Genomic DNA, 20,657 nt, shown 5'->3' with positions numbered 1-20,657 from the left:
AGACGCAGACTTTCTTACGATTTTGCAGTAACTACATTCCTTGATCGCAACGTTAATGTCCTTTGGGGCCACGCGTGCAACTTTCGCGATATAAAAATCGCACCTCCCCGGCGGGGAATCGAACCCCGGTCTCCCGCGTGACAGGCGAGGATACTAACCACTATACTACCGAGGAACACGCGATCGGTGACTATAATGCACGCACTCTTATCTTTCTCAAGCAGGTGATACATCTCAACTCTCGCGTCCCGATGCTTTCAGAGTCAGCTGCTACGAAATAAAAGTATGCCCCAGGTGAGGCTCGAACTCACAACCCCGGCATTGCTCACGGCTACTGCCTTATAAGTACCGTGCGCTAACCAATTGCGCCACTGGGGCTACAGCAGAGAGCTTTCAGTTAGCGATACTCACTTTGCTGCCAACCTGTTGTGGCTGCACACCCGTCATAAGATCGTCACCTGCGGCCATACTGCGAATTTAGCACCTGTCTACGACTGCCTCATTCGATTCTTGCTTCATATGCTACACTTACAAGCATATCAACCGCTTGTCCTCGCCGAAAAAAATGCAGAAAAACGCGCGCCTTGCCTTCTGCTACCTGTCCAACAGCGAGGGCAGATGTGTGGCAAGCTCTAAGCCGTGCAGGCGCACCGTGGCCGAGCAGCTGGAGGAGAGATGCCTTCCTTGGCAGCTCCCTGCAGAGTGCGCAAGACCAGAGTGGCCGCGCCGCCGTTGTCAGTGGACGACATGCAGTTGCCGAGCCACGGAGAACACGTTGCTTTGCGATGTGCACCCGCCTCGTGGTAAAAAACGCAAACAGTGGCCCTGTGGCGCAACGGATAACGCGTCTGACTACGGATCAAAAGATTCCAGGTTCGAATCCTGGCAGGGTCGGCATTTTGTTAGTTGCGGGCGCGTAGCTAGGCAGTGGATTCGAATGTCTCCACCTTCGTGGAGTGCAATGTTAATCCTGAGCATCTCGCAGCTGCATCTCGAGACGATTGCGGTAAATATCGCTTCGTGCAAGCGTCAGCGTAGCGTCAGTCGAGCAAAGTCGAGACAAGTCAAGCTGAGAGATGTTACGCACTTAATTAAACGGTAGGCGCGGGAAACCGACGCAGACAACGCTTTCCAAGTGTCCCATGTCACGCACCGAAGAGCGCGGACGGCTCCACGCAGCAGAGTGGCGCAGTGGAAGCGTGCTGGGCCCATAACCCAGAGGTCCGTGGATCGAAACCACGCTCTGCTAAAATTATTCTTTTTCTTGGGTGCCTCGAGCTCGATCATTAAGCCTGGGGTGAGCTGATTCAGCGTCAACAGCAACCCCTGTAAGTCGTGAAACGACGACGTCGTGTGAAGAATGCGAGAAACACTTCCTAAGACGCAGACTTTCTTACGATTTTGCAGTAACTACATTCCTTGATCGCAACGTTAATGTCCTTTGGGGCCACGCGTGCAACTTTCGCGATATAAAAATCGCACCTCCCCGGCGGGGAATCGAACCCCGGTCTCCCGCGTGACAGGCGAGGATACTAACCACTATACTACCGAGGAACACGCGATCGGTGACTATAATGCACGCACTCTTATCTTTCTCAAGCAGGTGATACATCTCAACTCTCGCGTCCCGATGCTTTCAGAGTCAGCTGCTACGAAATAAAAGTATGCCCCAGGTGAGGCTCGAACTCACAACCCCGGCATTGCTCACGGCTACTGCCTTATAAGTACCGTGCGCTAACCAATTGCGCCACTGGGGCTACAGCAGAGAGCTTTCAGTTAGCGATACTCACTTTGCTGCCAACCTGTTGTGGCTGCACACCCGTCATAAGATCGTCACCTGCGGCCATACTGCGAATTTAGCACCTGTCTACGACTGCCTCATTCGATTCTTGCTTCATATGCTACACTTACAAGCATATCAACCGCTTGTCCTCGCCGAAAAAAATGCAGAAAAACGCGCGCCTTGCCTTCTGCTACCTGTCCAACAGCGAGGGCAGATGTGTGGCAAGCTCTAAGCCGTGCAGGCGCACCGTGGCCGAGCAGCTGGAGGAGAGATGCCTTCCTTGGCAGCTCCCTGCAGAGTGCGCAAGACCAGAGTGGCCGCGCCGCCGTTGTCAGTGGACGACATGCAGTTGCCGAGCCACGGAGAACACGTTGCTTTGCGATGTGCACCCGCCTCGTGGTAAAAAACGCAAACAGTGGCCCTGTGGCGCAACGGATAACGCGTCTGACTACGGATCAGAAGATTCCAGGTTCGAATCCTGGCAGGGTCGGCATTTTGTTAGTTGCGGGCGCGTAGCTAGGCAGTGGATTCGAATGTCTCCACCTTCGTGGAGTGCAATGTTAATCCTGAGCATCTCGCAGCTGCATCTCGAGACGATTGCGGTAAATATCGCTTCGTGCAAGCGTCAGCGTAGCGTCAGTCGAGCAAAGTCGAGACAAGTCAAGCTGAGAGATGTTACGCACTTAATTAAACGGTAGGCGCGGGAAACCGACGCAGACAACGCTTTCCAAGTGTCCCATGTCACGCACCGAAGAGCGCGGACGGCTCCACGCAGCAGAGTGGCGCAGTGGAAGCGTGCTGGGCCCATAACCCAGAGGTCCGTGGATCGAAACCACGCTCTGCTAAAATTATTCTTTTTCTTGGGTGCCTCGAGCTCGATCATTAAGCCTGGGGTGAGCTGATTCAGCGTCAACAGCAACCCCTGTAAGTCGTGAAACGACGACGTCGTGTGAAGAATGCGAGAAACACTTCCTAAGACGCAGACTTTCTTACGATTTTGCAGTAACTACATTCCTTGATCGCAACGTTAATGTCCTTTGGGGCCACGCGTGCAACTTTCGCGATATAAAAATCGCACCTCCCCGGCGGGGAATCGAACCCCGGTCTCCCGCGTGACAGGCGAGGATACTAACCACTATACTACCGAGGAACACGCGATCGGTGACTATAATGCACGCACTCTTATCTTTCTCAAGCAGGTGATACATCTCAACTCTCGCGTCCCGATGCTTTCAGAGTCAGCTGCTACGAAATAAAAGTATGCCCCAGGTGAGGCTCGAACTCACAACCCCGGCATTGCTCACGGCTACTGCCTTATAAGTACCGTGCGCTAACCAATTGCGCCACTGGGGCTACAGCAGAGAGCTTTCAGTTAGCGATACTCACTTTGCTGCCAACCTGTTGTGGCTGCACACCCGTCATAAGATCGTCACCTGCGGCCATACTGCGAATTTAGCACCTGTCTACGACTGCCTCATTCGATTCTTGCTTCATATGCTACACTTACAAGCATATCAACCGCTTGTCCTCGCCGAAAAAAATGCAGAAAAACGCGCGCCTTGCCTTCTGCTACCTGTCCAACAGCGAGGGCAGATGTGTGGCAAGCTCTAAGCCGTGCAGGCGCACCGTGGCCGAGCAGCTGGAGGAGAGATGCCTTCCTTGGCAGCTCCCTGCAGAGTGCGCAAGACCAGAGTGGCCGCGCCGCCGTTGTCAGTGGACGACATGCAGTTGCCGAGCCACGGAGAACACGTTGCTTTGCGATGTGCACCCGCCTCGTGGTAAAAAACGCAAACAGTGGCCCTGTGGCGCAACGGATAACGCGTCTGACTACGGATCAGAAGATTCCAGGTTCGAATCCTGGCAGGGTCGGCATTTTGTTAGTTGCGGGCGCGTAGCTAGGCAGTGGATTCGAATGTCTCCACCTTCGTGGAGTGCAATGTTAATCCTGAGCATCTCGCAGCTGCATCTCGAGACGATTGCGGTAAATATCGCTTCGTGCAAGCGTCAGCGTAGCGTCAGTCGAGCAAAGTCGAGACAAGTCAAGCTGAGAGATGTTACGCACTTAATTAAACGGTAGGCGCGGGAAACCGACGCAGACAACGCTTTCCAAGTGTCCCATGTCACGCACCGAAGAGCGCGGACGGCTCCACGCAGCAGAGTGGCGCAGTGGAAGCGTGCTGGGCCCATAACCCAGAGGTCCGTGGATCGAAACCACGCTCTGCTAAAATTATTCTTTTTCTTGGGTGCCTCGAGCTCGATCATTAAGCCTGGGGTGAGCTGATTCAGCGTCAACAGCAACCCCTGTAAGTCGTGAAACGACGACGTCGTGTGAAGAATGCGAGAAACACTTCCTAAGACGCAGACTTTCTTACGATTTTGCAGTAACTACATTCCTTGATCGCAACGTTAATGTCCTTTGGGGCCACGCGTGCAACTTTCGCGATATAAAAATCGCACCTCCCCGGCGGGGAATCGAACCCCGGTCTCCCGCGTGACAGGCGAGGATACTAACCACTATACTACCGAGGAACACGCGATCGGTGACTATAATGCACGCACTCTTATCTTTCTCAAGCAGGTGCTACATCTCAACTCTCGCGTCCCGATGCTTTCAGAGTCAGCTGCTACGAAATAAAAGTATGCCCCAGGTGAGGCTCGAACTCACAACCCCGGCATTGCTCACGGCTACTGCCCCAGGTGAGGCTCGAACTCACAACCCCGGCATTGCTCACGGCTACTGCCTTATAAGTACCGTGCGCTAACCAATTGCGCCACTGGGGCTACAGCAGAGAGCTTTCAGTTAGCGATACTCACTTTGCTGCCAACCTGTTGTGGCTGCACACCCGTCATAAGATCGTCACCTGCGGCCATACTGCGAATTTAGCACCTGTCTACGACTGCCTCATTCGATTCTTGCTTCATATGCTACACTTACAAGCATATCAACCGCTTGTCCTCGCCGAAAAAAATGCAGAAAAACGCGCGCCTTGCCTTCTGCTACCTGTCCAACAGCGAGGGCAGATGTGTGGCAAGCTCTAAGCCGTGCAGGCGCACCGTGGCCGAGCAGCTGGAGGAGAGATGCCTTCCTTGGCAGCTCCCTGCAGAGTGCGCAAGACCAGAGTGGCCGCGCCGCCGTTGTCAGTGGACGACATGCAGTTGCCGAGCCACGGAGAACACGTTGCTTTGCGATGTGCACCCGCCTCGTGGTAAAAAACGCAAACAGTGGCCCTGTGGCGCAACGGATAACGCGTCTGACTACGGATCAGAAGATTCCAGGTTCGAATCCTGGCAGGGTCGGCATTTTGTTAGTTGCGGGCGCGTAGCTAGGCAGTGGATTCGAATGTCTCCACCTTCGTGGAGTGCAATGTTAATCCTGAGCATCTCGCAGCTGCATCTCGAGACGATTGCGGTAAATATCGCTTCGTGCAAGCGTCAGCGTAGCGTCAGTCGAGCAAAGTCGAGACAAGTCAAGCTGAGAGATGTTACGCACTTAATTAAACGGTAGGCGCGGGAAACCGACGCAGACAACGCTTTCCAAGTGTCCCATGTCACGCACCGAAGAGCGCGGACGGCTCCACGCAGCAGAGTGGCGCAGTGGAAGCGTGCTGGGCCCATAACCCAGAGGTCCGTGGATCGAAACCACGCTCTGCTAAAATTATTCTTTTTCTTGGGTGCCTCGAGCTCGATCATTAAGCCTGGGGTGAGCTGATTCAGCGTCAACAGCAACCCCTGTAAGTCGTGAAACGACGACGTCGTGTGAAGAATGCGAGAAACACTTCCTAAGACGCAGACTTTCTTACGATTTTGCAGTAACTACATTCCTTGATCGCAACGTTAATGTCCTTTGGGGCCACGCGTGCAACTTTCGCGATATAAAAATCGCACCTCCCCGGCGGGGAATCGAACCCCGGTCTCCCGCGTGACAGGCGAGGATACTAACCACTATACTACCGAGGAACACGCGATCGGTGACTATAATGCACGCACTCTTATCTTTCTCAAGCAGGTGATACATCTCAACTCTCGCGTCCCGATGCTTTCAGAGTCAGCTGCTACGAAATAAAAGTATGCCCCAGGTGAGGCTCGAACTCACAACCCCGGCATTGCTCACGGCTACTGCCTTATAAGTACCGTGCGCTAACCAATTGCGCCACTGGGGCTACAGCAGAGAGCTTTCAGTTAGCGATACTCACTTTGCTGCCAACCTGTTGTGGCTGCACACCCGTCATAAGATCGTCACCTGCGGCCATACTGCGAATTTAGCACCTGTCTACGACTGCCTCATTCGATTCTTGCTTCATATGCTACACTTACAAGCATATCAACCGCTTGTCCTCGCCGAAAAAAATGCAGAAAAACGCGCGCCTTGCCTTCTGCTACCTGTCCAACAGCGAGGGCAGATGTGTGGCAAGCTCTAAGCCGTGCAGGCGCACCGTGGCCGAGCAGCTGGAGGAGAGATGCCTTCCTTGGCAGCTCCCTGCAGAGTGCGCAAGACCAGAGTGGCCGCGCCGCCGTTGTCAGTGGACGACATGCAGTTGCCGAGCCACGGAGAACACGTTGCTTTGCGATGTGCACCCGCCTCGTGGTAAAAAACGCAAACAGTGGCCCTGTGGCGCAACGGATAACGCGTCTGACTACGGATCAAAAGATTCCAGGTTCGAATCCTGGCAGGGTCGGCATTTTGTTAGTTGCGGGCGCGTAGCTAGGCAGTGGATTCGAATGTCTCCACCTTCGTGGAGTGCAATGTTAATCCTGAGCATCTCGCAGCTGCATCTCGAGACGATTGCGGTAAATATCGCTTCGTGCAAGCGTCAGCGTAGCGTCAGTCGAGCAAAGTCGAGACAAGTCAAGCTGAGAGATGTTACGCACTTAATTAAACGGTAGGCGCGGGAAACCGACGCAGACAACGCTTTCCAAGTGTCCCATGTCACGCACCGAAGAGCGCGGACGGCTCCACGCAGCAGAGTGGCGCAGTGGAAGCGTGCTGGGCCCATAACCCAGAGGTCCGTGGATCGAAACCACGCTCTGCTAAAATTATTCTTTTTCTTGGGTGCCTCGAGCTCGATCATTAAGCCTGGGGTGAGCTGATTCAGCGTCAACAGCAACCCCTGTAAGTCGTGAAACGACGACGTCGTGTGAAGAATGCGAGAAACACTTCCTAAGACGCAGACTTTCTTACGATTTTGCAGTAACTACATTCCTTGATCGCAACGTTAATGTCCTTTGGGGCCACGCGTGCAACTTTCGCGATATAAAAATCGCACCTCCCCGGCGGGGAATCGAACCCCGGTCTCCCGCGTGACAGGCGAGGATACTAACCACTATACTACCGAGGAACACGCGATCGGTGACTATAATGCACGCACTCTTATCTTTCTCAAGCAGGTGATACATCTCAACTCTCGCGTCCCGATGCTTTCAGAGTCAGCTGCTACGAAATAAAAGTATGCCCCAGGTGAGGCTCGAACTCACAACCCCGGCATTGCTCACGGCTACTGCCTTATAAGTACCGTGCGCTAACCAATTGCGCCACTGGGGCTACAGCAGAGAGCTTTCAGTTAGCGATACTCACTTTGCTGCCAACCTGTTGTGGCTGCACACCCGTCATAAGATCGTCACCTGCGGCCATACTGCGAATTTAGCACCTGTCTACGACTGCCTCATTCGATTCTTGCTTCATATGCTACACTTACAAGCATATCAACCGCTTGTCCTCGCCGAAAAAAATGCAGAAAAACGCGCGCCTTGCCTTCGCCTACCTGTCCAACAGCGAGGGCAGATGTGTGGCAAGCTCTAAGCCGTGCAGGCGCACCGTGGCCGAGCAGCTGGAGGAGAGATGCCTTCCTTGGCAGCTCCCTGCAGAGTGCGCAAGACCAGAGTGGCCGCGCCGCCGTTGTCAGTGGACGACATGCAGTTGCCGAGCCACGGAGAACACGTTGCTTTGCGATGTGCACCCGCCTCGTGGTAAAAAACGCAAACAGTGGCCCTGTGGCGCAACGGATAACGCGTCTGACTACGGATCAGAAGATTCCAGGTTCGAATCCTGGCAGGGTCGGCATTTTGTTAGTTGCGGGCGCGTAGCTAGGCAGTGGATTCGAATGTCTCCACCTTCGTGGAGTGCAATGTTAATCCTGAGCATCTCGCAGCTGCATCTCGAGACGATTGCGGTAAATATCGCTTCGTGCAAGCGTCAGCGTAGCGTCAGTCGAGCAAAGTCGAGACAAGTCAAGCTGAGAGATGTTACGCACTTAATTAAACGGTAGGCGCGGGAAACCGACGCAGACAACGCTTTCCAAGTGTCCCATGTCACGCACCGAAGAGCGCGGACGGCTCCACGCAGCAGAGTGGCGCAGTGGAAGCGTGCTGGGCCCATAACCCAGAGGTCCGTGGATCGAAACCACGCTCTGCTAAAATTATTCTTTTTCTTGGGTGCCTCGAGCTCGATCATTAAGCCTGGGGTGAGCTGATTCAGCGTCAACAGCAACCCCTGTAAGTCGTGAAACGACGACGTCGTGTGAAGAATGCGAGAAACACTTCCTAAGACGCAGACTTTCTTACGATTTTGCAGTAACTACATTCCTTGATCGCAACGTTAATGTCCTTTGGGGCCACGCGTGCAACTTTCGCGATATAAAAATCGCACCTCCCCGGCGGGGAATCGAACCCCGGTCTCCCGCGTGACAGGCGAGGATACTAACCACTATACTACCGAGGAACACGCGATCGGTGACTATAATGCACGCACTCTTATCTTTCTCAAGCAGGTGATACATCTCAACTCTCGCGTCCCGATGCTTTCAGAGTCAGCTGCTACGAAATAAAAGTATGCCCCAGGTGAGGCTCGAACTCACAACCCCGGCATTGCTCACGGCTACTGCCTTATAAGTACCGTGCGCTAACCAATTGCGCCACTGGGGCTACAGCAGAGAGCTTTCAGTTAGCGATACTCACTTTGCTGCCAACCTGTTGTGGCTGCACACCCGTCATAAGATCGTCACCTGCGGCCATACTGCGAATTTAGCACCTGTCTACGACTGCCTCATTCGATTCTTGCTTCATATGCTACACTTACAAGCATATCAACCGCTTGTCCTCGCCGAAAAAAATGCAGAAAAACGCGCGCCTTGCCTTCTGCTACCTGTCCAACAGCGAGGGCAGATGTGTGGCAAGCTCTAAGCCGTGCAGGCGCACCGTGGCCGAGCAGCTGGAGGAGAGATGCCTTCCTTGGCAGCTCCCTGCAGAGTGCGCAAGACCAGAGTGGCCGCGCCGCCGTTGTCAGTGGACGACATGCAGTTGCCGAGCCACGGAGAACACGTTGCTTTGCGATGTGCACCCGCCTCGTGGTAAAAAACGCAAACAGTGGCCCTGTGGCGCAACGGATAACGCGTCTGACTACGGATCAGAAGATTCCAGGTTCGAATCCTGGCAGGGTCGGCATTTTGTTAGTTGCGGGCGCGTAGCTAGGCAGTGGATTCGAATGTCTCCACCTTCGTGGAGTGCAATGTTAATCCTGAGCATCTCGCAGCTGCATCTCGAGACGATTGCGGTAAATATCGCTTCGTGCAAGCGTCAGCGTAGCGTCAGTCGAGCAAAGTCGAGACAAGTCAAGCTGAGAGATGTTACGCACTTAATTAAACGGTAGGCGCGGGAAACCGACGCAGACAACGCTTTCCAAGTGTCCCATGTCACGCACCGAAGAGCGCGGACGGCTCCACGCAGCAGAGTGGCGCAGTGGAAGCGTGCTGGGCCCATAACCCAGAGGTCCGTGGATCGAAACCACGCTCTGCTAAAATTATTCTTTTTCTTGGGTGCCTCGAGCTCGATCATTAAGCCTGGGGTGAGCTGATTCAGCGTCAACAGCAACCCCTGTAAGTCGTGAAACGACGACGTCGTGTGAAGAATGCGAGAAACACTTCCTAAGACGCAGACTTTCTTACGATTTTGCAGTAACTACATTCCTTGATCGCAACGTTAATGTCCTTTGGGGCCACGCGTGCAACTTTCGCGATATAAAAATCGCAACTCCCCGGCGGGGAATCGAACCCCGGTCTCCCGCGTGACAGGCGGGGATACTAACCACTATACTACCGAGGAACACGCGATCGGTGACTATAATGCACGCACACTTATCTTTCTCAAGCAGGTGATACATCTCAACTCTCGCGTCCCGATGCTTTCAGAGTCAGCTGCTACGAAATAAAAGTATGCCCCAGGTGAGGCTCGAACTCACAACCCCGGCATTGCTCACGGCTACTGCCTTATAAGTACCGTGCGCTAACCAATTGCGCCACTGGGGCTACAGCAGAGAGCTTTCAGTTAGCGATACTCACTTTGCTGCCAACCTGTTGTGGCTGCACACCCGTCATAAGATCGTCACCTGCGGCCATACTGCGAATTTAGCACCTGTCTACGACTGCCTCATTCGATTCTTGCTTCATATGCTACACTTACAAGCATATCAACCGCTTGTCCTCGCCGAAAAAAATGCAGAAAAACGCGCGCCTTGCCTTCTGCTACCTGTCCAACAGCGAGGGCAGATGTGTGGCAAGCTCTAAGCCGTGCAGGCGCACCGTGGCCGAGCAGCTGGAGGAGAGATGCCTTCCTTGGCAGCTCCCTGCAGAGTGCGCAAGACCAGAGTGGCCGCGCCGCCGTTGTCAGTGGACGACATGCAGTTGCCGAGCCACGGAGAACACGTTGCTTTGCGATGTGCACCCGCCTCGTGGTAAAAAACGCAAACAGTGGCCCTGTGGCGCAACGGATAACGCGTCTGACTACGGATCAGAAGATTCCAGGTTCGAATCCTGGCAGGGTCAGCATTTTGTTAGTTGCGGGCGCGTAGCTAGGCAGTGGATTCGAATGTCTCCACCTTCGTGGAGTGCAATGGTAATCCTGAGCATCTCGCAGCTGCATCTCGAGACGATTGCGGTAAATATCGCTTCGTGCAAGCGTCAGCGTAGCGTCAGTCGAGCAAAGTCGAGACAAGTCAAGCTGAGAGATGTTACGCACTTAATTAAACGGTAGGCGCGGGAAACCGACGCAGACAACGCTTTCCAAGTGTCCCATGTCACGCACCGAAGAGCGCGGACGGCTCCACGCAGCAGAGTGGCGCAGTGGAAGCGTGCTGGGCCCATAACCCAGAGGTCCGTGGATCGAAACCACGCTCTGCTAAAATTATTCTTTTTCTTGGGTGCCTCGAGCTCGATCATTAAGCCTGGGGTGAGCTGATTCAGCGTCAACAGCAACCCCTGTAAGTCGTGAAACGACGACGTCGTGTGAAGAATGCGAGAAACACTTCCTAAGACGCAGACTTTCTTACGATTTTGCAGTAACTACATTCCTTGATCGCAACGTTAATGTCCTTTGGGGCCACGCGTGCAACTTTCGCGATATAAAAATCGCAACTCCCCGGCGGGGAATCGAACCCCGGTCTCCCGCGTGACAGGCGGGGATACTAACCACTATACTACCGAGGAACACGCGATCGGTAACTATAATGCACGCACACTTATGTTTCTCAAGCAGGTGATACATCTCAACTCTCGCGTCCCGATGCTTTCAGAGTCAGCTGCTACGAAATAAAAGTATGCCCCAGGTGAGGCTCGAACTCACAACCCCGGCATTGCTCACGGCTACTGCCTTATAAGTACCGTGCGCTAACCAATTGCGCCACTGGGGCTACAGCAGAGAGCTTTCAGTTAGCGATACTCACTTTGCTGCCAACCTGTTGTGGCTGCACACCCGTCATAAGATCGTCACCTGCGGCCATACTGCGAATTTAGCACCTGTCTACGACTGCCTCATTCGATTCTTGCTTCATATGCTACACTTACAAGCATATCAACCGCTTGTCCTCGCCGAAAAAAATGCAGAAAAACGCGCGCCTTGCCTTCGCCTACCTGTCCAACAGCGAGGGCAGATGTGTGGCAAGCTCTAAGCCGTGCAGGCGCACCGTGGCCGAGCAGCTGGAGGAGAGATGCCTTCCTTGGCAGCTCCCTGCAGAGTGCGCAAGACCAGAGTGGCCGCGCCGCCGTTGTCAGTGGACGACATGCAGTTGCCGAGCCACGGAGAACACGTTGCTTTGCGATGTGCACCCGCCTCGTGGTAAAAAACGCAAACAGTGGCCCTGTGGCGCAACGGATAACGCGTCTGACTACGGATCAGAAGATTCCAGGTTCGAATCCTGGCAGGGTCGGCATTTTGTTAGTTGCGGGCGCGTAGCTAGGCAGTGGATTCGAATGTCTCCACCTTCGTGGAGTGCAATGTTAATCCTGAGCATCTCGCAGCTGCATCTCGAGACGATTGCGGTAAATATCGCTTCGTGCAAGCGTCAGCGTAGCGTCAGTCGAGCAAAGTCGAGACAAGTCAAGCTGAGAGATGTTACGCACTTAATTAAACGGTAGGCGCGGGAAACCGACGCAGACAACGCTTTCCAAGTGTCCCATGTCACGCACCGAAGAGCGCGGACGGCTCCACGCAGCAGAGTGGCGCAGTGGAAGCGTGCTGGGCCCATAACCCAGAGGTCCGTGGATCGAAACCACGCTCTGCTAAAATTATTCTTTTTCTTGGGTGCCTCGAGCTCGATCATTAAGCCTGGGGTGAGCTGATTCAGCGTCAACAGCAACCCCTGTAAGTCGTGAAACGACGACGTCGTGTGAAGAATGCGAGAAACACTTCCTAAGACGCAGACTTTCTTACGATTTTGCAGTAACTACATTCCTTGATCGCAACGTTAATGTCCTTTGGGGCCACGCGTGCAACTTTCGCGATATAAAAATCGCACCTCCCCGGCGGGGAATCGAACCCCGGTCTCCCGCGTGACAGGCGGGGATACTAACCACTATACTACCGAGGAACACGCGATCGGTGACTATAATGCACGCACACTTATCTTTCTCAAGCAGGTGATACATCTCAACTCTCGCGTCCCGATGCTTTCAGAGTCAGCTGCTACGAAATAAAAGTATGCCCCAGGTGAGGCTCGAACTCACAACCCCGGCATTGCTCACGGCTACTGCCTTATAAGTACCGTGCGCTAACCAATTGCGCCACTGGGGCTACAGCAGAGAGCTTTCAGTTAGCGATACTCACTTTGCTGCCAACCTGTTGTGGCTGCACACCCGTCATAAGATCGTCACCTGCGGCCATACTGCGAATTTAGCACCTGTCTACGACTGCCTCATTCGATTCTTGCTTCATATGCTACACTTACAAGCATATCAACCGCTTGTCCTCGCCGAAAAAAATGCAGAAAAACGCGCGCCTTGCCTTCTGCTACCTGTCCAACAGCGAGGGCAGATGTGTGGCAAGCTCTAAGCCGTGCAGGCGTACCGTGGCCGAGCAGCTGGAGGAGAGATGCCTTCCTTGGCAGCTCCCTGCAGAGTGCGCAAGACCAGAGTGGGCGCGCCGCCGTTGTCAGTGGACGACATGCAGTTGCCGAGCCACGGAGAACACGTTGCTTTGCGATGTGCACCCGCCTCGTGGTAGAAAACGCAAACAGTGGCCCTGTGGCGCAACGGATAACGCGTCTGACTACGGATCAGAAGATTCCAGGTGCGAATCCTGGCAGGGTCGGCATTTTGTTAGTTGCGGGCGCGTAGCTAGGCAGTGGATTCGAATGTCTCCACCTTCGTGGAGTGCAATGTTAATCCTGAGCATCTCGCAGCTGCATCTCGAGACGATTGCGGTAAATATCGCTTCGTGCAAGCGTCAGCGTAGCGTCAGTCGAGCAAAGTCGAGACAAGTCAAGCTGAGAGATGTTACGCACTTAATTAAACGGTAGGCGCGGGAAACCGACGCAGACAACGCTTTCCAAGTGTCCCATGTCACGCACCGAAGAGCGCGGACGGCTCCACGCAGCAGAGTGGCGCAGTGGAAGCGTGCTGGGCCCATAACCCAGAGGTCCGTGGATCGAAACCACGCTCTGCTAAAATTATTCTTTTTCTTGGGTGCCTCGAGCTCGATCATTAAGCCTGGGGTGAGCTGATTCAGCGTCAACAGCAACCCCTGTAAGTCGTGAAACGACGACGTCGTGTGAAGAATGCGAGAAACACTTCCTAAGACGCAGACTTTCTTACGATTTTGCAGTAACTACATTCCTTGATCGCAACGTTAATGTCCTTTGGGGCCACGCGTGCAACTTTCGCGATATAAAAATCGCAACTCCCCGGCGGGGAATCGAACCCCGGTCTCCCGCGTGACAGGCGGGGATACTAACCACTATACTACCGAGGAACACGCGATCGGTGACTATAATGCACGCACACTTATCTTTCTCAAGCAGGTGATACATCTCAACTCTCGCGTCCCGATGCTTTCAGAGTCAGCTGCTACGAAATAAAAGTATGCCCCAGGTGAGGCTCGAACTCACAACCCCGGCATTGCTCACGGCTACTGCCTTATAAGTACCGTGCGCTAACCAATTGCGCCACTGGGGCTACAGCAGAGAGCTTTCAGTTAGCGATACTCACTTTGCTGCCAACCTGTTGTGGCTGCACACCCGTCATAAGATCGTCACCTGCGGCCATACTGCGAATTTAGCACCTGTCTACGACTGCCTCATTCGATTCTTGCTTCATATGCTACACTTACAAGCATATCAACCGCTTGTCCTCGCCGAAAAAAATGCAGAAAAACGCGCGCCTTGCCTTCGCCTACCTGTCCAACAGCGAGGGCAGATGTGTGGCAAGCTCTAAGCCGTGCAGGCGCACCGTGGCCGAGCAGCTGGAGGAGAGATGCCTTCCTTGGCAGCTCCCTGCAGAGTGCGCAAGACCAGAGTGGCCGCGCCGCCGTTGTCAGTGGACGACATGCAGTTGCCGAGCCACGGAGAACACGTTGCTTTGCGATGTGCACCCGCCTCGTGGTAAAAAACGCAAACAGTGGCCCTGTGGCGCAACGGATAACGCGTCTGACTACGGATCAGAAGATTCCAGGTTCGAATCCTGGCAGGGTCGGCATTTTGTTAGTTGCGGGCGCGTAGCTAGGCAGTGGATTCGAATGTCTCCACCTTCGTGGAGTGCAATGTTAATCCTGAGCATCTCGCAGCTGCATCTCGAGACGATTGCGGTAAATATCGCTTCGTGCAAGCGTCAGCGTAGCGTCAGTCGAGCAAAGTCGAGACAAGTCAAGCTGAGAGATGTTACGCACTTAATTAAACGGTAGGCGCGGGAAACCGACGCAGACAACGCTTTCCAAGTGTCCCATGTCACGCACCGAAGAGCGCGGACGGCTCCACGCAGCAGAGTGGCGCAGTGGAAGCGTGCTGGGCCCATAACCCAGAGGTCCGTGGATCGAAACCACGCTCTGCTAAAATTATTCTTTTTCTTGGGTGCCTCGAGCTCGATCATTAAGCCTGGGGTGAGCTGATTCAGCGTCAACAGCAACCCCTGTAAGTCGTGAAACGACGACGTCGTGTGAAGAATGCGAGAAACACTTCCTAAGACGCAGACTTTCTTACGATTTTGCAGTAACTACATTCCTTGATCGCAACGTTAATGTCCTTTGGGGCCACGCGTGCAACTTTCGCGATATAAAAATCGCACCTCCCCGGCGGGGAATCGAACCCCGGTCTCCCGCGTGACAGGCGGGGATACTAACCACTATACTACCGAGGAACACGCGATCGGTCACTATAATGCACGCACACTTATGTTTCTCAAGCAGGTGATACATCTCAACTCTCGCGTCCCGATGCTTTCAGAGTCAGCTGCTACGAAATAAAAGTATGCCCCAGGTGAGGCTCGAACTCACAACCCCGGCATTGCTCACGGCTACTGCCTTATAAGTACCGTGCGCTAACCAATTGCGCCACTGGGGCTACAGCAGAGAGCTTTCAGTTAGCGATACTCACTTTGCTGCCAACCTGTTGTGGCTGCACACCCGTCATAAGATCGTCACCTGCGGCCATACTGCGAATTTAGCACCTGTCTACGACTGCCTCATTCGATTCTTGCTTCATATGCTACACTTACAAGCATATCAACCGCTTGTCCTCGCCGAAAAAAATGCAGAAAAACGCGCGCCTTGCCTTCTGCTACCTGTCCAACAGCGAGGGCAGATGTGTGGCAAGCTCTAAGCCGTGCAGGCGTACCGTGGCCGAGCAGCTGGAGGAGAGATGCCTTCCTTGGCAGCTCCCTGCAGAGTGCGCAAGACCAGAGTGGCCGCGCCGCCGTTGTCAGTGGACGACATGCAGTTGCCGAGCCACGGAGAACACGTTGCTTTGCGATGTGCACCCGCCTCGTGGTAGAAAACGCAAACAGTGGCCCTGTGGCGCAACGGATAACGCGTCTGACTACGGATCAGAAGATTCCAGGTGCGAATCCTGGCAGGGTCGGCATTTTGTTAGTTGCGGGCGCGTAGCTAGGCAGTGGATTCGAATGTCTCCACCTTCGTGGAGTGCAATGTTAATCCTGAGCATCTCGCAGCTGCATCTCGAGACGATTGCGGTAAATATCGCTTCGTGCAAGCGTCAGCGTAGCGTCAGTCGAGCAAAGTCGAGACAAGTCAAGCTGAGAGATGTTACGCACTTAATTAAACGGTAGGCGCGGGAAACCGACGCAGACAACGCTTTCCAAGTGTCCCATGTCACGCACCGAAGAGCGCGGACGGCTCCACGCAGCAGAGTGGCGCAGTGGAAGCGTGCTGGGCCCATAACCCAGAGGTCCGTGGATCGAAACCACGCTCTGCTAAAATTATTCTTTTTCTTGGGTGCCTCGAGCTCGATCATTAAGCCTGGGGTGAGCTGATTCAGCGTCAACAGCAACCCCTGTAAGTCGTGAAACGACGACGTCGTGTGAAGAATGCGAGAAACACTTCCTAAGACGCAGACTTTCTTACGATTTTGCAGTAACTACATTCCTTGATCGCAACGTTAATGTCCTTTGGGGCCACGCGTGCAACTTTCGCGATATAAAAATCGCAACTCCCCGGCGGGGAATCGAACCCCGGTCTCCCGCGTGACAGGCGGGGATACTAACCACTATACTACCGAGGAACACGCGATCGGTGACTATAATGCACGCACACTTATCTTTCTCAAGCAGGTGATACATCTCAACTCTCGCGTCCCGATGCTTTCAGAGTCAGCTGCTACGAAATAAAAGTATGCCCCAGGTGAGGCTCGAACTCACAACCCCGGCATTGCTCACGGCTACTGCCTTATAAGTACCGTGCGCTAACCAATTGCGCCACTGGGGCTACAGCAGAGAGCTTTCAGTTAGCGATACTCACTTTGCTGCCAACCTGTTGTGGCTGCACACCCGTCATAAGATCGTCACCTGCGGCCATACTGCGAATTTAGCACCTGTCTACGACTGCCTCATTCGATTCTTGCTTCATATGCTACACTTACAAGCATATCAACCGCTTGTCCTCGCCGAAAAAAATGCAGAAAAACGCGCGCCTTGCCTTCGCCTACCTGTCCAACAGCGAGGGCAGATGTGTGGCAAGCTCTAAGCCGTGCAGGCGCACCGTGGCCGAGCAGCTGGAGGAGAGATGCCTTCCTTGGCAGCTCCCTGCAGAGTGCGCAAGACCAGAGTGGCCGCGCCGCCGTTGTCAGTGGACGACATGCAGTTGCCGAGCCACGGAGAACACGTTGCTTTGCGATGTGCACCCGCCTCGTGGTAAAAAACGCAAACAGTGGCCCTGTGGCGCAACGGATAACGCGTCTGACTACGGATCAGAAGATTCCAGGTTCGAATCCTGGCAGGGTCGGCATTTTGTTAGTTGCGGGCGCGTAGCTAGGCAGTGGATTCGAATGTCTCCACCTTCGTGGAGTGCAATGTTAATCCTGAGCATCTCGCAGCTGCATCTCGAGACGATTGCGGTAAATATCGCTTCGTGCAAGCGTCAGCGTAGCGTCAGTCGAGCAAAGTCGAGACAAGTCAAGCTGAGAGATGTTACGCACTTAATTAAACGGTAGGCGCGGGAAACCGACGCAGACAACGCTTTCCAAGTGTCCCATGTCACGCACCGAAGAGCGCGGACGGCTCCACGCAGCAGAGTGGCGCAGTGGAAGCGTGCTGGGCCCATAACCCAGAGGTCCGTGGATCGAAACCACGCTCTGCTAAAATTATTCTTTTTCTTGGGTGCCTCGAGCTCGATCATTAAGCCTGGGGTGAGCTGATTCAGCGTCAACAGCAACCCCTGTAAGTCGTGAAACGACGACGTCGTGTGAAGAATGCGAGAAACACTTCCTAAGACGCAGACTTTCTTACGATTTTGCAGTAACTACATTCCTTGATCGCAACGTTAATGTCCTTTGGGGCCACGCGTGCAACTTTCGCGATATAAAAATCGCACCTCCCCGGCGGGGAATCGAACCCCGGTCTCCCGCGTGACAGGCGGGGATACTAACCACTATACTACCGAGGAACACGCGATCGGTGACTATAATGCACGCACACTTATCTTTCTCAAGCAGGTGATACATCTCAACTCTCGCGTCCCGATGCTTTCAGAGTCAGCTGCTACGAAATAAAAGTATGCCCCAGGTGAGGCTCGAACTCACAACCCCGGCATTGCTCACGGCTACTGCCTTATAAGTACCGTGCGCTAACCAATTGCGCCACTGGGGCTACAGCAGAGAGCTTTCAGTTAGCGATACTCACTTTGCTGCCAACCTGTTGTGGCTGCACACCCGTCATAAGATCGTCACCTGCGGCCATACTGCGAATTTAGCACCTGTCTACGACTGCCTCATTCGATTCTTGCTTCATATGCTACACTTACAAGCATATCAACCGCTTGTCCTCGCCGAAAAAAATGCAGAAAAACGCGCGCCTTGCCTTCTGCTACCTGTCCAACAGCGAGGGCAGATGTGTGGCAAGCTCTAAGCCGTGCAGGCGCACCGTGGCCGAGCAGCTGGAGGAGAGATGCCTTCCTTGGCAGCTCCCTGCAGAGTGCGCAAGACCAGAGTGGCCGCGCCGCCGTTGTCAGTGGACGACATGCAGTTGCCGAGCCACGGAGAACACGTTGCTTTGCGATGTGCACCCGCCTCGTGGTAAAAAACGCAAACAGTGGCCCTGTGGCGCAACGGATAACGCGTCTGACTACGGATCAGAAGATTCCAGGTTCGAATCCTGGCAGGGTCGGCATTTTGTTAGTTGCGGGCGCGTAGCTAGGCAGTGGATTCGAATGTCTCCACCTTCGTGGAGTGCAATGTTAATCCTGAGCATCTCGCAGCTGCATCTCGAGACGATTGCGGTAAATATCGCTTCGTGCAAGCGTCAGCGTAGCGTCAGTCGAGCAAAGTCGAGACAAGTCAAGCTGAGAGATGTTACGCACTTAATTAAACGGTAGGCGCGGGAAACCGACGCAGACAACGCTTTCCAAGTGTCCCATGTCACGCACCGAAGAGCGCGGACGGCTCCACGCAGCAGAGTGGCGCAGTGGAAGCGTGCTGGGCCCATAACCCAGAGGTCCGTGGATCGAAACCACGCTCTGCTAAAATTATTCTTTTTCTTGGGTGCCTCGAGCTCGATCATTAAGCCTGGGGTGAGCTGATTCAGCGTCAACAGCAACCCCTGTAAGTCGTGAAACGACGACGTCGTGTGAAGAATGCGAGAAACACTTCCTAAGACGCAGACTTTCTTACGATTTTGCAGTAACTACATTCCTTGATCGCAACGTTAATGTCCTTTGGGGCCACGCGTGCAACTTTCGCGATATAAAAATCGCAACTCCCCGGCGGGGAATCGAACCCCGGTCTCCCGCGTGACAGGCGGGGATACTAACCACTATACTACCGAGGAACACGCGATCGGTGACTCTAATGCACGCACACTTATCTTTCTCAAGCAGGTGATACATCTCAACTCTCGCGTCCCGATGCTTTCACAGTCAGCTGCTACGAAATAAAAGTATGCCCCAGGTGAGGCTCGAACTCACAACCCCGGCATTGCTCACGGCTACTGCCTTATAAGTACCGTGCGCTAACCAATTGCGCCACTGGGGCTACAGCAGAGAGCTTTCAGTTAGCGATACTCACTTTGCTGCCAACCTGTTGTGGCTGCACACCCGTCATAAGATCGTCACCTGCGGCCATACTGCGAATTTAGCACCTGTCTACGACTGCCTCATTCGATTCTTGCTTCATATGCTACACTTACAAGCATATCAACCGCTTGTCCTCGCCGAAAAAAATGCAGAAAAACGCGCGCCTTGCCTTCTGCTACCTGTCCAACAGCGAGGGCAGATGTGTGGCAAGCTCTAAGCCGTGCAGGCGCACCGTGGCCGAGCAGCTGGAGGAGAGATGCCTTCCTTGGCAGCTCCCTGCAGAGTGCGCAAGACCAGAGTGGCCGCGCCGCCGTTGTCAGTGGACGACATGCAGTTGCCGAGCCACGGAGAACACGTTGCTTTGCGATGTGCACCCGCCTCGTGGTAAAAAACGCAAACAGTGGCCCTGTGGCGCAACGGATAACGCGTCTGACTACGGATCAGAAGATTCCAGGTTCGAATCCTGGCAGGGTCGGCATTTTGTTAGTTGCGGGCGCGTAGCTAGGCAGTGGATTCGAATGTCTCCACCTTCGTGGAGTGCAATGTTAATCCTGAGCATCTCGCAGCTGCATCTCGAGACGATTGCGGTAAATATCGCTTCGTGCAAGCGTCAGCGTAGCGTCAGTCGAGCAAAGTCGAGACAAGTCAAGCTGAGAGATGTTACGCACTTAATTAAACGGTAGGCGCGGGAAACCGACGCAGACAACGCTTTCCAAGTGTCCCATGTCACGCACCGAAGAGCGCGGACGGCTCCACGCAGCAGAGTGGCGCAGTGGAAGCGTGCTGGGCCCATAACCCAGAGGTCCGTGGATCGAAACCACGCTCTGCTAAAATTATTCTTTTTCTTGGGTGCCTCGAGCTCGATCATTAAGCCTGGGGTGAG

General features: G+C 54.0%; 60 non-coding genes across 60 annotated transcripts; 30 read left to right on the top strand and 30 right to left on the bottom strand.

The window, feature by feature from the left end:
- Window positions 1-103: 103 nt before the first annotated feature.
- Window positions 104-175, bottom strand: Trnad-guc (transfer RNA aspartic acid (anticodon GUC)). The gene has a single exon. It is a non-coding gene; the product is annotated as a tRNA-Asp (tRNA).
- Window positions 176-286: 111 nt separating this feature from the next.
- On the bottom strand, window positions 287-378 carry Trnai-uau (transfer RNA isoleucine (anticodon UAU)). The gene is given in 2 exon segments: window positions 287-322; window positions 341-378. It is a non-coding gene; the product is annotated as a tRNA-Ile (tRNA).
- Window positions 379-821: 443 nt separating this feature from the next.
- Window positions 822-894, top strand: Trnar-acg (transfer RNA arginine (anticodon ACG)). The gene has a single exon. It is a non-coding gene; the product is annotated as a tRNA-Arg (tRNA).
- Window positions 895-1,177: 283 nt separating this feature from the next.
- Trnam-cau (transfer RNA methionine (anticodon CAU)) lies at window positions 1,178-1,249 on the top strand. The gene has a single exon. It is a non-coding gene; the product is annotated as a tRNA-Met (tRNA).
- A 233-nt stretch (window positions 1,250-1,482) lies between these two features.
- Window positions 1,483-1,554, bottom strand: Trnad-guc (transfer RNA aspartic acid (anticodon GUC)). Its single transcript has one exon. It is a non-coding gene; the product is annotated as a tRNA-Asp (tRNA).
- A 111-nt stretch (window positions 1,555-1,665) lies between these two features.
- On the bottom strand, window positions 1,666-1,757 carry Trnai-uau (transfer RNA isoleucine (anticodon UAU)). The gene is given in 2 exon segments: window positions 1,666-1,701; window positions 1,720-1,757. It is a non-coding gene; the product is annotated as a tRNA-Ile (tRNA).
- A 443-nt stretch (window positions 1,758-2,200) lies between these two features.
- Window positions 2,201-2,273, top strand: Trnar-acg (transfer RNA arginine (anticodon ACG)). Its single transcript has one exon. It is a non-coding gene; the product is annotated as a tRNA-Arg (tRNA).
- Window positions 2,274-2,556: 283 nt separating this feature from the next.
- On the top strand, window positions 2,557-2,628 carry Trnam-cau (transfer RNA methionine (anticodon CAU)). The gene has a single exon. It is a non-coding gene; the product is annotated as a tRNA-Met (tRNA).
- A 233-nt stretch (window positions 2,629-2,861) lies between these two features.
- On the bottom strand, window positions 2,862-2,933 carry Trnad-guc (transfer RNA aspartic acid (anticodon GUC)). Its single transcript has one exon. It is a non-coding gene; the product is annotated as a tRNA-Asp (tRNA).
- A 111-nt stretch (window positions 2,934-3,044) lies between these two features.
- Window positions 3,045-3,136, bottom strand: Trnai-uau (transfer RNA isoleucine (anticodon UAU)). The gene is given in 2 exon segments: window positions 3,045-3,080; window positions 3,099-3,136. It is a non-coding gene; the product is annotated as a tRNA-Ile (tRNA).
- Window positions 3,137-3,579: 443 nt separating this feature from the next.
- Window positions 3,580-3,652, top strand: Trnar-acg (transfer RNA arginine (anticodon ACG)). The gene has a single exon. It is a non-coding gene; the product is annotated as a tRNA-Arg (tRNA).
- Window positions 3,653-3,935: 283 nt separating this feature from the next.
- On the top strand, window positions 3,936-4,007 carry Trnam-cau (transfer RNA methionine (anticodon CAU)). The gene has a single exon. It is a non-coding gene; the product is annotated as a tRNA-Met (tRNA).
- A 233-nt stretch (window positions 4,008-4,240) lies between these two features.
- Window positions 4,241-4,312, bottom strand: Trnad-guc (transfer RNA aspartic acid (anticodon GUC)). The gene has a single exon. It is a non-coding gene; the product is annotated as a tRNA-Asp (tRNA).
- Window positions 4,313-4,472: 160 nt separating this feature from the next.
- On the bottom strand, window positions 4,473-4,564 carry Trnai-uau (transfer RNA isoleucine (anticodon UAU)). Its single transcript is given in 2 exon segments — window positions 4,473-4,508; window positions 4,527-4,564. It is a non-coding gene; the product is annotated as a tRNA-Ile (tRNA).
- A 443-nt stretch (window positions 4,565-5,007) lies between these two features.
- Trnar-acg (transfer RNA arginine (anticodon ACG)) lies at window positions 5,008-5,080 on the top strand. Its single transcript has one exon. It is a non-coding gene; the product is annotated as a tRNA-Arg (tRNA).
- Window positions 5,081-5,363: 283 nt separating this feature from the next.
- On the top strand, window positions 5,364-5,435 carry Trnam-cau (transfer RNA methionine (anticodon CAU)). Its single transcript has one exon. It is a non-coding gene; the product is annotated as a tRNA-Met (tRNA).
- Window positions 5,436-5,668: 233 nt separating this feature from the next.
- Trnad-guc (transfer RNA aspartic acid (anticodon GUC)) lies at window positions 5,669-5,740 on the bottom strand. Its single transcript has one exon. It is a non-coding gene; the product is annotated as a tRNA-Asp (tRNA).
- A 111-nt stretch (window positions 5,741-5,851) lies between these two features.
- Window positions 5,852-5,943, bottom strand: Trnai-uau (transfer RNA isoleucine (anticodon UAU)). The gene is given in 2 exon segments: window positions 5,852-5,887; window positions 5,906-5,943. It is a non-coding gene; the product is annotated as a tRNA-Ile (tRNA).
- Window positions 5,944-6,386: 443 nt separating this feature from the next.
- On the top strand, window positions 6,387-6,459 carry Trnar-acg (transfer RNA arginine (anticodon ACG)). The gene has a single exon. It is a non-coding gene; the product is annotated as a tRNA-Arg (tRNA).
- A 283-nt stretch (window positions 6,460-6,742) lies between these two features.
- Window positions 6,743-6,814, top strand: Trnam-cau (transfer RNA methionine (anticodon CAU)). The gene has a single exon. It is a non-coding gene; the product is annotated as a tRNA-Met (tRNA).
- A 233-nt stretch (window positions 6,815-7,047) lies between these two features.
- On the bottom strand, window positions 7,048-7,119 carry Trnad-guc (transfer RNA aspartic acid (anticodon GUC)). The gene has a single exon. It is a non-coding gene; the product is annotated as a tRNA-Asp (tRNA).
- Window positions 7,120-7,230: 111 nt separating this feature from the next.
- On the bottom strand, window positions 7,231-7,322 carry Trnai-uau (transfer RNA isoleucine (anticodon UAU)). Its single transcript is given in 2 exon segments — window positions 7,231-7,266; window positions 7,285-7,322. It is a non-coding gene; the product is annotated as a tRNA-Ile (tRNA).
- Window positions 7,323-7,765: 443 nt separating this feature from the next.
- Trnar-acg (transfer RNA arginine (anticodon ACG)) lies at window positions 7,766-7,838 on the top strand. The gene has a single exon. It is a non-coding gene; the product is annotated as a tRNA-Arg (tRNA).
- A 283-nt stretch (window positions 7,839-8,121) lies between these two features.
- Trnam-cau (transfer RNA methionine (anticodon CAU)) lies at window positions 8,122-8,193 on the top strand. The gene has a single exon. It is a non-coding gene; the product is annotated as a tRNA-Met (tRNA).
- A 233-nt stretch (window positions 8,194-8,426) lies between these two features.
- Trnad-guc (transfer RNA aspartic acid (anticodon GUC)) lies at window positions 8,427-8,498 on the bottom strand. The gene has a single exon. It is a non-coding gene; the product is annotated as a tRNA-Asp (tRNA).
- A 111-nt stretch (window positions 8,499-8,609) lies between these two features.
- Trnai-uau (transfer RNA isoleucine (anticodon UAU)) lies at window positions 8,610-8,701 on the bottom strand. The gene is given in 2 exon segments: window positions 8,610-8,645; window positions 8,664-8,701. It is a non-coding gene; the product is annotated as a tRNA-Ile (tRNA).
- A 443-nt stretch (window positions 8,702-9,144) lies between these two features.
- On the top strand, window positions 9,145-9,217 carry Trnar-acg (transfer RNA arginine (anticodon ACG)). Its single transcript has one exon. It is a non-coding gene; the product is annotated as a tRNA-Arg (tRNA).
- Window positions 9,218-9,500: 283 nt separating this feature from the next.
- On the top strand, window positions 9,501-9,572 carry Trnam-cau (transfer RNA methionine (anticodon CAU)). The gene has a single exon. It is a non-coding gene; the product is annotated as a tRNA-Met (tRNA).
- Window positions 9,573-9,805: 233 nt separating this feature from the next.
- Window positions 9,806-9,877, bottom strand: Trnad-guc (transfer RNA aspartic acid (anticodon GUC)). Its single transcript has one exon. It is a non-coding gene; the product is annotated as a tRNA-Asp (tRNA).
- A 111-nt stretch (window positions 9,878-9,988) lies between these two features.
- Trnai-uau (transfer RNA isoleucine (anticodon UAU)) lies at window positions 9,989-10,080 on the bottom strand. The gene is given in 2 exon segments: window positions 9,989-10,024; window positions 10,043-10,080. It is a non-coding gene; the product is annotated as a tRNA-Ile (tRNA).
- A 443-nt stretch (window positions 10,081-10,523) lies between these two features.
- Window positions 10,524-10,596, top strand: Trnar-acg (transfer RNA arginine (anticodon ACG)). The gene has a single exon. It is a non-coding gene; the product is annotated as a tRNA-Arg (tRNA).
- Window positions 10,597-10,879: 283 nt separating this feature from the next.
- On the top strand, window positions 10,880-10,951 carry Trnam-cau (transfer RNA methionine (anticodon CAU)). Its single transcript has one exon. It is a non-coding gene; the product is annotated as a tRNA-Met (tRNA).
- Window positions 10,952-11,184: 233 nt separating this feature from the next.
- Window positions 11,185-11,256, bottom strand: Trnad-guc (transfer RNA aspartic acid (anticodon GUC)). The gene has a single exon. It is a non-coding gene; the product is annotated as a tRNA-Asp (tRNA).
- A 111-nt stretch (window positions 11,257-11,367) lies between these two features.
- Window positions 11,368-11,459, bottom strand: Trnai-uau (transfer RNA isoleucine (anticodon UAU)). Its single transcript is given in 2 exon segments — window positions 11,368-11,403; window positions 11,422-11,459. It is a non-coding gene; the product is annotated as a tRNA-Ile (tRNA).
- A 443-nt stretch (window positions 11,460-11,902) lies between these two features.
- Window positions 11,903-11,975, top strand: Trnar-acg (transfer RNA arginine (anticodon ACG)). The gene has a single exon. It is a non-coding gene; the product is annotated as a tRNA-Arg (tRNA).
- Window positions 11,976-12,258: 283 nt separating this feature from the next.
- Window positions 12,259-12,330, top strand: Trnam-cau (transfer RNA methionine (anticodon CAU)). The gene has a single exon. It is a non-coding gene; the product is annotated as a tRNA-Met (tRNA).
- Window positions 12,331-12,563: 233 nt separating this feature from the next.
- On the bottom strand, window positions 12,564-12,635 carry Trnad-guc (transfer RNA aspartic acid (anticodon GUC)). Its single transcript has one exon. It is a non-coding gene; the product is annotated as a tRNA-Asp (tRNA).
- Window positions 12,636-12,746: 111 nt separating this feature from the next.
- Window positions 12,747-12,838, bottom strand: Trnai-uau (transfer RNA isoleucine (anticodon UAU)). The gene is given in 2 exon segments: window positions 12,747-12,782; window positions 12,801-12,838. It is a non-coding gene; the product is annotated as a tRNA-Ile (tRNA).
- Window positions 12,839-13,281: 443 nt separating this feature from the next.
- Window positions 13,282-13,354, top strand: Trnar-acg (transfer RNA arginine (anticodon ACG)). Its single transcript has one exon. It is a non-coding gene; the product is annotated as a tRNA-Arg (tRNA).
- A 283-nt stretch (window positions 13,355-13,637) lies between these two features.
- On the top strand, window positions 13,638-13,709 carry Trnam-cau (transfer RNA methionine (anticodon CAU)). Its single transcript has one exon. It is a non-coding gene; the product is annotated as a tRNA-Met (tRNA).
- A 233-nt stretch (window positions 13,710-13,942) lies between these two features.
- Window positions 13,943-14,014, bottom strand: Trnad-guc (transfer RNA aspartic acid (anticodon GUC)). Its single transcript has one exon. It is a non-coding gene; the product is annotated as a tRNA-Asp (tRNA).
- A 111-nt stretch (window positions 14,015-14,125) lies between these two features.
- On the bottom strand, window positions 14,126-14,217 carry Trnai-uau (transfer RNA isoleucine (anticodon UAU)). Its single transcript is given in 2 exon segments — window positions 14,126-14,161; window positions 14,180-14,217. It is a non-coding gene; the product is annotated as a tRNA-Ile (tRNA).
- Window positions 14,218-14,660: 443 nt separating this feature from the next.
- On the top strand, window positions 14,661-14,733 carry Trnar-acg (transfer RNA arginine (anticodon ACG)). Its single transcript has one exon. It is a non-coding gene; the product is annotated as a tRNA-Arg (tRNA).
- Window positions 14,734-15,016: 283 nt separating this feature from the next.
- Trnam-cau (transfer RNA methionine (anticodon CAU)) lies at window positions 15,017-15,088 on the top strand. The gene has a single exon. It is a non-coding gene; the product is annotated as a tRNA-Met (tRNA).
- Window positions 15,089-15,321: 233 nt separating this feature from the next.
- On the bottom strand, window positions 15,322-15,393 carry Trnad-guc (transfer RNA aspartic acid (anticodon GUC)). The gene has a single exon. It is a non-coding gene; the product is annotated as a tRNA-Asp (tRNA).
- Window positions 15,394-15,504: 111 nt separating this feature from the next.
- On the bottom strand, window positions 15,505-15,596 carry Trnai-uau (transfer RNA isoleucine (anticodon UAU)). The gene is given in 2 exon segments: window positions 15,505-15,540; window positions 15,559-15,596. It is a non-coding gene; the product is annotated as a tRNA-Ile (tRNA).
- A 443-nt stretch (window positions 15,597-16,039) lies between these two features.
- On the top strand, window positions 16,040-16,112 carry Trnar-acg (transfer RNA arginine (anticodon ACG)). The gene has a single exon. It is a non-coding gene; the product is annotated as a tRNA-Arg (tRNA).
- A 283-nt stretch (window positions 16,113-16,395) lies between these two features.
- Window positions 16,396-16,467, top strand: Trnam-cau (transfer RNA methionine (anticodon CAU)). The gene has a single exon. It is a non-coding gene; the product is annotated as a tRNA-Met (tRNA).
- A 233-nt stretch (window positions 16,468-16,700) lies between these two features.
- Window positions 16,701-16,772, bottom strand: Trnad-guc (transfer RNA aspartic acid (anticodon GUC)). The gene has a single exon. It is a non-coding gene; the product is annotated as a tRNA-Asp (tRNA).
- A 111-nt stretch (window positions 16,773-16,883) lies between these two features.
- Trnai-uau (transfer RNA isoleucine (anticodon UAU)) lies at window positions 16,884-16,975 on the bottom strand. The gene is given in 2 exon segments: window positions 16,884-16,919; window positions 16,938-16,975. It is a non-coding gene; the product is annotated as a tRNA-Ile (tRNA).
- Window positions 16,976-17,418: 443 nt separating this feature from the next.
- Trnar-acg (transfer RNA arginine (anticodon ACG)) lies at window positions 17,419-17,491 on the top strand. The gene has a single exon. It is a non-coding gene; the product is annotated as a tRNA-Arg (tRNA).
- Window positions 17,492-17,774: 283 nt separating this feature from the next.
- Window positions 17,775-17,846, top strand: Trnam-cau (transfer RNA methionine (anticodon CAU)). Its single transcript has one exon. It is a non-coding gene; the product is annotated as a tRNA-Met (tRNA).
- A 233-nt stretch (window positions 17,847-18,079) lies between these two features.
- Trnad-guc (transfer RNA aspartic acid (anticodon GUC)) lies at window positions 18,080-18,151 on the bottom strand. The gene has a single exon. It is a non-coding gene; the product is annotated as a tRNA-Asp (tRNA).
- Window positions 18,152-18,262: 111 nt separating this feature from the next.
- Window positions 18,263-18,354, bottom strand: Trnai-uau (transfer RNA isoleucine (anticodon UAU)). The gene is given in 2 exon segments: window positions 18,263-18,298; window positions 18,317-18,354. It is a non-coding gene; the product is annotated as a tRNA-Ile (tRNA).
- A 443-nt stretch (window positions 18,355-18,797) lies between these two features.
- Window positions 18,798-18,870, top strand: Trnar-acg (transfer RNA arginine (anticodon ACG)). Its single transcript has one exon. It is a non-coding gene; the product is annotated as a tRNA-Arg (tRNA).
- A 283-nt stretch (window positions 18,871-19,153) lies between these two features.
- Window positions 19,154-19,225, top strand: Trnam-cau (transfer RNA methionine (anticodon CAU)). Its single transcript has one exon. It is a non-coding gene; the product is annotated as a tRNA-Met (tRNA).
- A 233-nt stretch (window positions 19,226-19,458) lies between these two features.
- Trnad-guc (transfer RNA aspartic acid (anticodon GUC)) lies at window positions 19,459-19,530 on the bottom strand. The gene has a single exon. It is a non-coding gene; the product is annotated as a tRNA-Asp (tRNA).
- Window positions 19,531-19,641: 111 nt separating this feature from the next.
- Trnai-uau (transfer RNA isoleucine (anticodon UAU)) lies at window positions 19,642-19,733 on the bottom strand. Its single transcript is given in 2 exon segments — window positions 19,642-19,677; window positions 19,696-19,733. It is a non-coding gene; the product is annotated as a tRNA-Ile (tRNA).
- A 443-nt stretch (window positions 19,734-20,176) lies between these two features.
- Trnar-acg (transfer RNA arginine (anticodon ACG)) lies at window positions 20,177-20,249 on the top strand. Its single transcript has one exon. It is a non-coding gene; the product is annotated as a tRNA-Arg (tRNA).
- A 283-nt stretch (window positions 20,250-20,532) lies between these two features.
- On the top strand, window positions 20,533-20,604 carry Trnam-cau (transfer RNA methionine (anticodon CAU)). Its single transcript has one exon. It is a non-coding gene; the product is annotated as a tRNA-Met (tRNA).
- Window positions 20,605-20,657: the final 53 nt, after the last annotated feature.

This window comes from Schistocerca nitens, chromosome 9 (genome assembly GCF_023898315.1).
Source record: "Schistocerca nitens isolate TAMUIC-IGC-003100 chromosome 9, iqSchNite1.1, whole genome shotgun sequence".
Taxonomy (NCBI): Eukaryota; Metazoa; Arthropoda; class Insecta; order Orthoptera; family Acrididae; genus Schistocerca; species Schistocerca nitens.
The sequence above is the reverse complement of the archived record's forward strand: the minus strand, read 5'-3'. Positions and strand labels throughout refer to the sequence as shown.